Source organism: Neovison vison, chromosome 2, assembly GCF_020171115.1.
Source record: "Neovison vison isolate M4711 chromosome 2, ASM_NN_V1, whole genome shotgun sequence".
Taxonomy (NCBI): Eukaryota; Metazoa; Chordata; class Mammalia; order Carnivora; family Mustelidae; genus Neogale; species Neogale vison.
The window spans coordinates 98,875,982-98,890,094 of record NC_058092.1 but is presented as its reverse complement, the minus strand read 5'-3'; the positions used below and the strand labels follow the sequence as shown (position 1 = coordinate 98,890,094).

The 14,113-nt window shown below is 40.8% G+C and overlaps 1 protein-coding gene across 1 annotated transcript in view; it reads left to right on the top strand.

Moving 5' to 3' along the window:
* The first annotated feature begins 2,320 nt into the window (after positions 1-2,320).
* DENND2C (DENN domain containing 2C) overlaps positions 2,321-14,113 on the top strand; it is an 80,626-nt gene continuing 68,833 nt past the window's right edge. The window contains exon 1 of the mRNA XM_044238962.1: positions 2,321-2,417. The gene's annotated coding sequence lies outside the window, so the exon portion shown is untranslated. The remainder of the gene's footprint in view (positions 2,418-14,113) is intronic.

Here is a 14,113-nt window from a genome sequence, read left to right as displayed (position 1 = left end):
GGCACATGGGTTTGTCTGACTCCAGAGTCTCCATGACTTTCAGGCAAAACATTTGCTCACAGTTGCTTGTATTTTTGCCCCACCTTAAAAACTATTAATTACTCATAATAACTCGAAACAGGGCAAAAATTTGAGCAAATGACTTGTGGTTGGGAGGATGTAGGCTTTTGGTTTATAGAATGAAATTTGTTTGAAACACGTAGACCATTAAAATATCCTTTTGATAGGATGTGACAGAAGTCTGGCATTCTTAGACAAAAACATATGTTGCCCAATATAGAAAATCCATCCTTATGAGCTATTTCACTTCAGGAGAACTTACCTTACAAAAGGATTCTTAGTTGTAAGGACTTACTTGGCAATAAAGTTATAGTCAGCTGTCCTTGTACATTTTAAATAATTCCACTTACCAAAATAAGATACACATGTAACTGTTTAGAAACCTGCCTGTTACTCAAGGCCAGCCAGGTAGAATTCCTATTAGCTAGGCCATACCTCTACACATACAACTGTGTTGCCACCTAGTGGCTGGGCTGATAGTTCATTTGATTTATTAATAAATAGCTACTGATCAAACAGCTCAAATATCAGGCTCTATTTAGGCAGCAAAGTTATAAAGAACAAGATTTCATTCCTACTCTCAAGTTGTTCACAGTGTGAAATGATAAGATGTGTGTGCATACAAATGTGAAAAAGAACATTTTGTGAAACATCTCAGAAAGTAATGACTTTTCAAATGGAAGAAAAAATAAAGGCAAATTCCTGCATGTTTCCACATTCTGTACTGGTCGCTGTAAGCATGGGTGTGATACTGACAGCGTGTTTATACTAGCCCTAGTGTAAGAATCCTCTCCTTGATTTCTGAGGTTGAATTTCTGTTCGTTGAGTATTTGTAAGTCCCTTAGAGAACCTGATTTTATTTCACTTTGTTCTCCATGTCATTAAAATAATACAGATTGCTAAACTAAACATTCTATTCTCGAACTTAAAAGGCATTAACTAGCATTAGTTATATTTCCATCTTACCCATGAGAGGGCAGTAGAATACATACATGTTAATTCCTTTATTACAGCCACAGAACCCTTGCCAGGTTTGGTTTCCTATCTGGTACTTGGAATTCAGTCGGCGTCATTTTGCCAAATAATCTTCTTGAATGCAAAGTTTGGACTCTGAAATCAATTTGAATTTGAAATAAGTTATAAAATCATGCTCTTCTAGCTTAAAATTTCGTCTTAGACAACTGTTTGGGAAGTTTTCTAAATAAAGAAAGACTTGGGGGAAGGTGAGAGGGGTAATCCATGAAGATCGCCATTCAAAATTTATGCAAACAATATTGACATTTATTTCCTCACCAAGACACGATTTTTTAAATGTCTTGTCGTTATTTTTCCCCACACCATAAAAGGTAATTCCTGTTTGTCCACAGCTCACGGTTTCACAACGGAGTGGGATATGCAGCTTTCACTGCCTTGGCTAAATTGGCTTGTGACAGTCATCTGTGATGTGTAACCAAACACTTCTCTTTCTGGCAGTCTTCTATTTTGGTACCTCTCTGCGAACAGATGTGGGAAGATTTTGGTCATCAGACCCAAGAGGCTGGGGCGGGGTGGGGTGGGGTGGGGTGGGGCGGAATGGGGAGGGGCGAGGTGGGTTGGGGTGTTTAGCGAGTGCTGGGAAACAGGCTCAACTCATCCCGACTCGCAGCCTTTAGTGAAACTGGGCTGCCGGTCGCAGTAGGCACAGCGCCACGCACATACCTGAGTACGAGCGTGTTGCAGGCGTAGGGCTTAGGCATGTGTGTCACAACAGGGCGTGGAGGCCGACCTCAGGCACTGGGAGTATCAAAGGCACCCTGCTCTGGGACTTCAAACCTCAGGTGTTCGGAGCGTTATTTGCATCTGTCTACATTTCAAGTTGGCACCGGACTGCAAATGCAGTGGCAAGAGAGAATTTCATGCTTTCCTTGAGGGAGATGCCATCTGGATTCCTCGCTTAAACTAGGAAGAGTCAACCTTCATGTAAAATCCAGGCCCATCACCGTGGGGCCAGTAGGACCGCAGGCACGGCAACTGCAATGGGACTTCGGTAACAGGCCTTGGCCGGAGTCCGGGCCACCAACTTCTGGGGCAAGGTTCTAGCCCAGAGGCTGACTCCAACAGGAGCTATTCCCTTCTCGACGGTTTTCGGGCGGTGCCGGGGGCGGGCCCTAGCGTGAAGGGTGGGAAGAGGAGCCAATTAGAACCGAGCTTTGCCGGGCGGGGGTGGGGCCTCTGCCGACCGGGGGCGGGGCCTTCGCAGGGCCTGCGGGGGCGGGACGGAGCCAACCCGGAGTGAGAGCGCCGAGACCTGGCGCGTCCGCGGAGAGCCGGAGAGCTTCACAGCCCGGCTGCGGGGGCGGCGTGGGGACCCAGGGCAGGTAGGCGCGGGGCGATCCGGGGCGGGCTCGGAGGCGGGGGCCTCGGTTCCTCGTGGCAGTGGACGTCGCACGCTGGGCGTCCGGAGCCCGGCTGGCAGTGCGGGAGCCGGCCGGCTGAGGTGTCGGCTCCGCAGTCTGAGCTCCTCCCCGGCCCCGAGGGACGCGCGAGTTGTCGGACCCTGCGCCCCGCGACGCGACGATGAGCCCTGGGAGCCCAGCTCGTAGGCCCGGCGGCTGTGGAGGGGCCGGGCGGGGCATGTCCCCGCCACTCACCTCGGGGACCGGGGGCGTTGGGCGCTGGGCAGTCTTAGGGCAGGGAGAAGGAGCGCCCCGTCGCGGAGGAAGCGCGGGGCTATCGCCCTCCGGGGCTGGCCAGGGAGCTTGAACGTCGACAGGCTCAGAAGATGGACTTTTAAACATTCTTGCTTTTTGTGTGTTTTGATTCATAACAGAATCTGATGAGCACAGCATTGAAAGTTGTCCAGTAGGTTTTTGATGTTAAAATTGGACAGTGCAACATCTAAGAACTTTTTTGAGTAACGAGTATAGCAGATGATGATTAGATAATGAGTCAAGGGCTGGAGTCTCGGCCAGGACCCACAGAACAGATGTGATGCCTCGGTCAAATCGACTTTTCTGGGCCTGTTTCCTTAGCTGTAGATCTGGGATGTTCATGCTTAGGGGTGGTCTGAGGGTACAAAGGAGATGAGTGAGAGTAGTCTGTAAATGTTAGGTATTGTAATTTGCGCACCAGCGTTAAGCATATTCTGTAAAGCAGCTACTAAATGCCAGGCACATAGTAGGCACTCTGTAAACCTTTACCCCGAAGCTAGTGATTCACCTCCAGTGTTTTAGGTAAAGTCCTAAATCTCTGTTTACTTAATAAATAAATTGTTTAAACTCCCCCCACCCCAACAAAATCAGTATTGTTTGAAGTGTGGTCCATTTTTTAACTGATCAATAAATTTTTCTGGAATAGAACATATTATCTACATATTGTTACTGCATTATTTATCATGAAGTTCAGTACCAATCAAATAATCTACTTTTTTGCTTAAAGTAAATAGTTAAGAGTTTAAGTTACCTGGTAAAGTAAGCTGGGAGTATTGCTTCAGATCTAGACTTTCATCTGCTTTTAGTAAAAACTTAGTATTAGTCCTTCAAAACAAAATTAATATGTAGCTGTATTTTTTGTACAACCTTTATTATAGACATGTGCATTCTTTTCTGTTGGTATATGAATGTATGTGGGGTTTTAGAGGGAGAATGGAAATAAAAAAGAGAATAGCAGTTTGTAACCAGCAGACTTTTACTGGGGATACTTGTAGGCGTGTTCTGAAGTAGTTTCCCAGGCAGAAACCAGGAAATGTAGTAATTGTGTCTCTTGGCCTTTCGTTGTTGTTGTTGTTGTTGTTGTTTTTAATATTGACTGTGGCAATAGATTTTTAAAAATATAGATATAAAGGAAGAATGTTAGTTTTTTTTTATGTGAAAAGAGAGTTTTCTAAACCTGGAAATTGTGTTGTTGTTTTTTTTTTAAAGATTTTATTTATTTATTTGAGAGAGATCACAAGTAGGCAGAGAGAAAGAGGAAGGGAAGCAGGCTCCCTGCTGAGCAGAGAGCCCAATGCGGGCCTCAATCCCCGGACCCTGCAATCATGATCTGAGCCAAAGGCAGAGGCCCTAACCCACTAAGCCACCCAGGCGCCCCTGGAAATTGTATTTTAAATGATCTGTCTTATACACAAGAATTTTAGACCACTGGATACTAAGAGCAAGTCAAATGGAGTAGAGATAAAGTTCCTAATGAATCCAATTTTTGTATTGCTTTAAAAGTTTTTTTTTTCGATTTTATTTATTTATTTGACAGAGATCACAAGTAGGCAGAGAAGCAGTCAGAGGGAGGGTAAGGGAAGCAGGCCCCCTGCTGAGCAGAGAGCCCGCTGCAGGACTCGATTCGAGGACCCCGAGATCATGACCCGAGCCGAAGGCAGTGGCCCAACCCACTGAGCCACCCAGGCGCCCTTGCTTTAAAAGTTTTATGTTTAAGCAGTTCAGTGGAAGATAGGTGTTTTGAAAATATTTAAAATATTATTTTAAATACGTACTCTATGTATAAATTTTGCTATAACTTATAGTTTGTTCCTCTTGGAGGTCTTAAGCCTTACAGTCACATTATTTATTGAGTACCTATTATATTCCATGGCACAGTTTTAGTACTTCCATCGAATTTGTGTATGAGTAGAATACAATTCCTTCCTTCTGGGAGGTTAACACTACCGAGTTGGCTAAAATAAGTAGCAAGAAAACTGTTTTAAAACTGGTCATAACATCAGTCAGCATTTATTGGGACCTCTTCTCAACCAGGCAGTGTTCTAAATTTTTTACGTGCATTAGTTTATTGAGTCCTTACCATAGCACCATGAGGGTTATCATTATTTCTGGGTCCTCATTAAGAGATACAGAGGTGGAATAATCCCCTATCAAAGAGCCTAGGCAGGAAGGCTAGCATTCAGACCAGGCAAACTCCAAAAATCCTAATCCTAACTTTTGCATTGTATGGAGTTTCATAGTCTGTGAGTGAAATACCGATAAAACCCAGTGTGTGTTTAGGAGAGTTCTGTAAAGAACTTCTTCAAAAAGAAGGAAAGAAAGAGACATAAAGAAAAAAACTGCTATTGCAAGATGTGGATGGAGGTTTGTCCAAGCTACAATTTAATTATACTTTGTATGTAAGAGCACCCCCCCCCATGAATGATAGGATTCTTCTTGTTTCTAAACTCTCCGTCACTCAGTTACTACAATTATGGCATTATCTTCATAACAGAAGAGGTGGTTATTTTTCAATATGAAGTTTAAAATGTCTGTTCTCAGACCGTAAGTTAAATGTTAGATTTAAGAAAAGAAAATGCTCTCCTGGTGGCAAAGAAGCTAATGAGCAGACATGTAAATAAGTCCCTACAATTTCAGTGTGATAAGAGTTGTAACAGAGATAGAGATAGAATTCAGCGGGGACAATGATGAGGGGAAGGAGGAAGATTAGAGAGAAGATACCATATTTGAATCTGGCTTTGAGAAAAGGATAGGAGTTAACTGAGTTGGGGAAGGAAACAGAAGATGTGGATGAAAACAGAAATATTACGTGAAAGTATATGGTATTTGTGAGGAATATGTTGTAGTTTATTGACTAAAGGTCAGAGTGTGGGCCCCTCAGTAGCTCAGTTGATTAAGTGTCTGCCCTTGGCTCAGGTCATGATCCCAGACTCCTGGGATCCAGTCCCATGTTGGGCTCCCTGCTCAGCAGGGAGTCTGCTTCTCTCTCTCTCTCTACCCCACCCCCCACTCCTGCTCTCTTACTCTGTCTCTCTCTCTCTCAAAAATTAACCAATCAATTAATTTTAAAAAATCTTAATGTCTATTTAAAAAGAAATAAAGGTTAGAGTGTATGGAGATAAGAGGTTGGGCTAAAGGGGATGGTGCTTGGAAATAAACTGGCAAAAGAACATTTCTGAACTTGACTGCTAACCAGGTTAGGATCACTGAAATTGCTAGAAATGAGGTAAGCATGGGGTTTCAGTACCTCTCATTTGGAATAATGAAGGTTTATCCAGTTTGGCAAAATTGTTCACTATAGAATGTGGTATTAAAGGTAGTTTTAATACTTTGAAATGCAGGATGTGTTACAGAAGAACATATGGAGATTGGTAAGTAAAAAGTTATGACTCAGAAAGAGAAAAAAGAAGTCTACTGGTGCCACACAGTGAAGAGCTTGTGGATCATGCTAGAACTTTGGACTCAATTCTAAAGACAATGGAGAGCCAGTGGGGGATTTTAGGTAGTGAAGACAGATAACGTGGCGGTATGGGACAGAGGCTGGATTGGACGGAGAGAGGTAAAACGTAGAGAGATAAGTTAGAAGGCTAACAGTATTGAAATAGTCCAGATAAGAGAGGGTAAGGGCCTGGAGTGGGAAAAACGTAACAGAGGTGAAGAGGAGAGGACAGGATAATGAAGATGTAGAATTGACAGGGCTTAAAATGTGATTGGCTTTGAAGGTGAACAGAAAAGTAAATGACTTCATTTTTTTAGCTTGGGAAACTGGATAGAGGAGCTTGTTCTGTTGTTGTTTTTTGTTTTTTGTTTTCTTTTTGGTTTTTTTTGTTTTTGTTTTTGTTTTTTAATGTGGGAGGAAGAGCATTGTTTCATTTAGAGCATGTTGAGTTTGAAGTGTCTTGGACACTTCAGGTGGAGTTGCCAGAGGAGGGTCCAGAGCCACCAGTCTCAGGAGGAGGCTGAGATTGGTGATTCAGATTGCAGAGTTAGCAAGTAAGTGGTAATTGAAGGCTTAAGAGCAGATGGAATTGCTCAGGAAGAGCATACGGAACTAGAAGAGAAGAGGGCCGGGGATAAATGGTTTGCTTTGTATAAGTGGAAGGGATTACTGATTGATTGATTGATTGATTGATGCTAATTTTGTCTTGTAACTTGTGATTATAAATCAATAAGATGGGCTTTAACTGAAGGTTAAGCATCTTTTACAACCCAGTGAATCCTGTTCTTTTAAACTTTTTTTGAGGGTGGGGGTGCCTAGCTGGTTCAGTTGGTGGAGCACGTTCAGTTGGTGGAGCACGCAACTCTTAATCTCAGGGTTGTGAGTTCAGGCCCCATGTTGAGTGTAGAAATTTCTTCAAAATAAATTATAAAAATAAATAAAAAGTGAATAAAATAAGATTTTATTTGGGAGTCACTCATTTGTTCCAAAAGTATATTGCCTGAAATACTATTGGAGTTCCTCTTTGTAAAAAAAAAAAAAAACAATAAAACTTTATAGCATATTCCCAGCCACACAAGAAAGTAGATCTTCTAGTTTTATTTTTCCTCCTCTGTACTTACTTTTTTTGTTGTTGGACTCAGGACTGAGATCAAGACCTAAGCTGAGATGAAGGGTCCGACACTAAACTGACTGAGCTGCCAGGTGTCCCCCACCTCTGTACTTTCAATTTCCATGCATATATAGCTTATTTATCTTGAATCAGAGCTATGAAAACAAATTACTATACCCTCACATGATTGGAAGTCAGAGAATGCTTTTTTCCAGAAGAGATCTTCACTTCTGGTAAATGTATAGATTATTAATACATGTTTGCTGGTTGATTCATCTTGATAACCAGTCTTACTCAACTTTGGCTCCAGGTGGCTTAACCATCTCCAGAATTCATACTCATAATCAACGAGTGAAGGTTTGCCACCATTGAGAAGAGTCAAAAGAATATGTTATAGCTATGAAAGCATTTTCAAAAATGGACTTTCAAAAATGTTTTCCTAATTTGTAGTATTATTCAAATAAATGTATGGTCTCCTAAGGCAGGGAGTGCAAACTTTCTGTAAAGGGCTAGCGAGTAAATATTTTAGACTCTGTGGACCATCCATCTCTATCAGCCCTCAGTCCTGCTGGAAGAGCCTTGTCATACTTCAGTGAAAGAGCATGGGCTGTGTTCCAGTTAAAGTTTATTTGTAGATAATGAAATTTGAATTTCATATTATTTTCACATGTCACAGAATATTATACTTTTTGATTATTTTTTCAACCATTTAAAAAATAAAAACCAGTCTGCTCAGGGGCTATATAAAATTAGGTGGTGGGCCACATTTGGTTGATCCTATCATATGGGATGTTTTTTGAAGTACTTAGATCTGTAAGTTTAGTTTTAAAAAAAAAAAAAAGTTCCTGGGGCACCGGGTGGCTCAGTTGGTTAAGCTGCTGCCTTTGGCTCAGGTTATGATCCGAGAGTCCTGGGATCAAGTCCCACATCAGGTTTCTTGCTCAGCAGGGAGCCTGCTTCTCTCTCTGCCTCTGCCTGCCACTCTGCCTGCTTGTGTTCTCTCTCTCTATGACAAATAAATAAATAAATATGAAAAATTTTTAAAAGTTCTTTACTACATCTGAGACTAATGATGTACTATATGTTGGCTAACTGAATTTAAATAAAAGTAAAAATAAAAGTTCTTCAAAGTTGCACCTCCTGCTAAAAACGTATGAAAATTTTCAAATTCATCCTCCCATTTCTCATATAAAGTAGGTGGAAAATATTCCCTTTATTGTTTTGGAAACTGAGAAATAGATTAACTTGTACAATGTCAGGATCAAAAATATGTTTGAGGTTAGGGAGAGGGTGGTCGGGTTATGGACATTGGGGAGGGTATGTGCTATGGTGAGTGCTGTGACTTGTGTAAGCCTGATGATTCACAGACCTGTACCCCTGGGGCTAATAATACAATATATGTTAATAAAAATAATTAATAAAAAATGTTTGAAATATTTTTCAGTATTCAATGCTCCTTACTAAACCAGTAAAACAGTGATCTGTTTGCCTCAGTGAAAGTGGGGACATTAAAAACTAAATGAAAAAAAAAAAAGACTAAAACTTGAAGGAGTGTCCTGCACTGGTTCCCAGAGGATTAGACAGGATGGAATCTTTTTTGTCTTTTTCCTCTCTGACTTCAATGAGTAATTTTTATCCTAAGGAAAAGAAAACATGAAGTTTTTCTTCACTTTATGGGCATTATAGGAGGTTGTAAGATTGAAGGATTAAGTAAATGTTGGTGATACAAGAGAAGGAAATGTACACAGCCACATCTGGCTGTTCCAGATGTTTCTCTTGTACCCCCTGTTTTTGAGAAGGAAATTCAATATTTTTTTCCTTAGAAGTCTTAGACTCCTGGGTAGCAGCCTGAAAACAGACTTTTTAGCATTCAGTTTAGGCAATATTAAGCCACTTATATTAGTTAAAGGTTATTATTTATGCTGTTTTTTTTTAAGTTAGATTTCTGACTTACAAGGTTTTTATCACAGTGATAAATGTTTACAACAGAGAACATGGAAGAAAACTACTAGTCTTCCTTCAAAGTTTAAATTGATAGAAATGGCATATGTATGGGGTTTTTTGCATGGATATTAAAATTAAGAGAGATGGGTGAGTGTGTGTTATTCTTTCAGCAACTTAAAAGAGATGTGGTTTGTTGTTGTTTTTTTTCTTTCTTTTTTCCACTGGAGTGAAAAAAAAAAAACAAAAATCTCCAGCTATCTAAGATATGTTTGAATTGGTTACTTAGCAATATGAAGCATAATTTTATATTTAAATATTTATCTGTATTCTTTGATACTCTATAGAGCCTCTTGAAGCCAGTGATAATAGGACCTGCTGGGAGGAAAGGCCACAGCCTGTTTTGCAACAGTGTTTACTGCAAACTCCCCTTTCCCTGGCCCCTACCTCCACCGTAAGGGCTAGCAAGGAACGAAAGAGCAACATTATGTGAATTAAAGTGATGGTCCATTTGCACAGGATCACGATGCAGTGGTTATCATTGCATAGTTCAATCCAATTAGCATAATTCAAGGTCAAGCAGAATGTCGCAAAATCGTCTTGGCTGTGTGTGAAAGTGGTGACCTGCTGTCTAATCAAGAGAGAGAGAGAGTGCACGAGCAGGGCAGAGGAAGGAGAAGTGGGCTCCCTGCTCCCAGGCTTGATTCCAGGACCTCGGGATCATGACCTGACTCCAAGTCAGACGTTTAACGGAATGAGCCACCCAGGTGCCCCTAATAATTGTAATTTAAAAGTAAATTAGATCAGTTTGCCTGTAAAATGTATTGTTTAGCTATTAGAAGAGGAAAGCATGAAGTAAGGATCCAGAAACATGTTCAATAGCTGCATTTGGAAGTATAAAAATGTTGAGAAAATAGTGAATTGAGAAGGAGCCTAAGACTTTTAATGAAAATTATTTAAAATACAGGTTTATCAAATGTGCAAAACCTGACTATAATGACAGGTTTTTGTATTAATGTCTTTGTATTTGTATTAATGTTGCAGATGAAAGCTAAAAATCTTTAAAAAGACTTTTAGAAACACAGTGTACTGGGTTTTTCAGTAAGCCTTTTCAAATATTTTCAAAGACAAAAAAAGTAAAATTATCTCAGGTTCCTTTTTATTCAAGGACCATTCCTGGTAAAGATTCATTGTTGTTTTATTTAATTTCAAAACAGAAATGGCTACATGACTCTTGGGAAAAAATATTCATCTAGAATGCATGGATGAAGGGCCCCTGGGTGGCTCAGTTGGTTAGGTGCCTACCTTCAGCTCAGGTCATGATCTCAGGGTCCTGGGATCGATTCCCTGCTCAGCAGAGAGCCTGTTTCTCCCTTTTTTGTCTGCCCCTCCCCACCCCATGCTCATGCTCTCTGTCTCAATAAATAAAACCTAAAAAAGTAGAATGCATGGATGTTATGTTTATGACTCTTTGATGATAAATCAGCTGAAAATTATAATTTCATCTCTTAGTGATGACATACCTCCATTCCATACCATTATGGGATGTTTCATTAATGCTGATAAGGTGGCTGTAGTCTGGTACAGATATCACAGTCCAAAATGATGGGATCACTGATACTATAAGTTGTACCGTGCTTTTAATTTGCCAAGAAAATGGATTTTTGTGGTTTAGTTCTTCATTTACTGTGAAGAATGATTATATGACATTGCTTATCATCATTTTGTATTAAGACCAGAGACTTTCCACTGCAAAGTAGAAAGAATGTAGTACTATTTTTGCCATTCACACCAACTTACTGTTTCAACTAGGATTTTCCACCCTGACCCAATTTAAAATAAAAGAATAAAAGACTCTGTAGTGAACCTGATAAGTATGTAGCATTGTCTTTGTGTTTTTCAGAACTAGAATTAATTTATGAACAAGAAAGGTCACCTATTGCATTACACTGAATCTCTTCTCATTTTAATTTTTATATTATTTATTTTAGAATTTTAAGTATATTTGCATCATGGGAACGTAATATTTGATGTTAACTTTATGTTTTATCATATGTAGTAAGAGTAATTATTTTGTGCAACTTCTGTTTCAGATGTGTGTATTATGACAACAAATGTATTTCTTTCCCTGGGTTTGGTTAGGACAGTTCATGAAACACTGGCCTGTAGTGCAAGAGGAAGGACTTGACTCACTGGGCAGTCCTTACTCACTAAGCGGGCTCAAGAATCTTGGTGATGGTGTGTGCATGTTTTATAAAACCAGACCAATGTATACTTCTGCTGTTACTGCCCTTAGATGATCCCTTTTTGCCTTTCCATTCCTCCCCAGAAAAATTATGATTGCCCGCTCTATCCCCTCCTTTGTGGTTATTACATGTTCCTACTTTCCTTGTGTTTTTTGATTCCCTCAAGCCCAGTTTCTACCCACAAACAGGCCTCTCCTTCCCCCAGTGCCTGAGACTTCAGTTTTGCCCTCATCATAACACCAGGTTGCTTTCTCCACTGATCTTCCATTATGCACCCCAAGAAGCAAGGCATTCCCCTGAGTGGAGTGAATCACTAGTTTTCCTGTCTCTGGCCCCAGCTTATTTTGTTCATTCTTATGCCCAGCTTTACAGGGAGGTGAAGAATCAGATAAGCCGGACCCTCTAGGAATCTTGCCGTCCAACTTCAATCAGCTATCCAGCCACTTATCTATGAACTGTGCATCTTGTTGAGTAGCTCTTCAAGATTTTAACCTCAATTAGCCAGGTCTTTTCTCTAAAATAGTCAGGCATTTTCTTTTCATAGATTGAGACCTAGTACACCATGAGCAAGCTTCACTGACTTGGTGTGAGAAATTTTTCCTGACTTGGTCTGAGTCTTCATTATACACACCTTCTCGTGTTTCTCCCACTTCTGTGAGAGCTGCCATCCTTCTTGGACTCCTAAGCTTTTTTCTTCCAGAAGACTTAACTTCCCCCAAACCGTTTTCCATGTATTTATCCTTTTTTTTTTTTTTTTTGGCCACAATTTTTAAAAATGTATAGGTTTTTTTCCCAGCTTTAAAACATTGTGTTTGAAATGACTTGTCCCTTGTGTTTTTATTCGTCTCACTGGCTTTACGATAGCTGTTGTATTCATCACTGCTCCATTTGCTCACTGATTGTCATCTAGCTAGCTGTCATCTGTCCTTATTGTCCTTTTTGACACCATTCATTAATGCCCTCTCATCAAAATGAGGACCTCTCTCGGTCTTTAGTCTCCTTACTCCTAAGATACTGATGTGCCTCTTCCTTTTCTTTCTAGGACATTTTTCCTCCCATGATCACCTGTGGTCCACATTATCCTGATCCTGTCAGCTCTCACTAGTCTTTTGGCCACTCATTGCCTGATTTTGTCATTTCTGCTCGTTTACAGATCCTAATCATGTTTCATGTTCTCAAAGGTTTAGTTCCTGACTCTGCTTTTTTAAAAACTCTCTGCTTAGGGAACCTGTAGATTCTTGCTTCTTTTTTCTGCACCGAGCCTATCTTAAAACCTCCTCTATGCTGGGGTTTTCCCTCTCTCACTTGACTCTTACCAGATAATCTCACCTGTTATTTCAGAGGGGAGACGGCAGCCTTCAGGGTGGGGGAAGTTCATCCGTGCACGGCCCTTCCACCTTCTATAAGTATACCTGCGTCCTTACCTTTCTTTCCTCATTCCCTTCTGTCCCAGTGGGAGAGCTGTCCCTCTTCCTGTCAGCTGCTAACCCCTGCAGCTCCAGGTGGATGCCACACCATCTCTCCCTTTTGGGGGTTTGCTCTCAGACCTTTGTTTCTTCTCTACTGACTCTTTTCCACCAGTGTTTAAATAATCTTAGTTCTTTTCTATTAAAAAAAAAAAGGCTTTACTGAAACCTGTGTTCCTGGTTAGCTACTACTCTGTTGTCCACTTGCCTGCCTGGATGAGCACCTTGAAGGATTGTCTCCAGTTGCTGGTTCCATTCTTTTTGTCCCATTCGCCTGTCAGTTCACTGTGACCTCCCTTTAGCTTCCTCCATGCCACCGAACCTGCTCTTGCCTAAGTCCTAATGACTAATACACATTCAGGTCTTTACCTGATCTCACCTTTTTTAAACTTTTTTTTGAAACTTGTTTTATTTATTTATTTATCTCAGAACACCCCAGGGCAAACCTGAGTGGAGGCGGGTGGGGGGATGGGTAGAGGGAAAGGGAGAGAGAGAGAAACACCTTAAGCTGACTCCCAGCTGAGTGTGGAGCCTGATACAGGGGCTTGATCCCAGAGCTCTGCAATCGTGACCTGAGCCAAAACCAAGAGTCAGATGCTCAAACAACTGAGCCACCCAGGCATCCTTACCTTAGTTGACCTTCTGATGTTGTATCTGTTGACCATTCTTTTCTGTTTGAAAGATTCTCTTCCTTTGGTTTCCATAATTCCACACACTCTTGGCATTTTCTCCCATCTTTTATCTAAATTTATGACAGAAATTACCATCTATGATAGAAAAGAACTGACCTAGAATGTCCCCAAACTGACCTGTTTCGGGTTAGTACTGTTTTTGGAATTTATAATGCTTCATTCCAGCAGAGTATGATAATCTGTAAAAAAAACCATTTGAAGAAATAAAGTATGATTCTGTGGTAATGAAGGATGTGTGGCATGGTATGGTAAGAAATAAATGAGTGTAAAGTTTACATGGAAACCACAGCGAGACGCCACTGCATAACAGAATGGCTAAAATGTAACAGACACAGTGTAAGTGCTGGTGAGGCTGAGGAGTGACCAGAACTAATAGACTGCTGGGGAGAGTGTAAATTGTAAGTTGTGTAAGTTGGTACAAACCCTTCTGAAAAACCTTTGGCAGTGTCTATTAAAGTGAAGCATCTG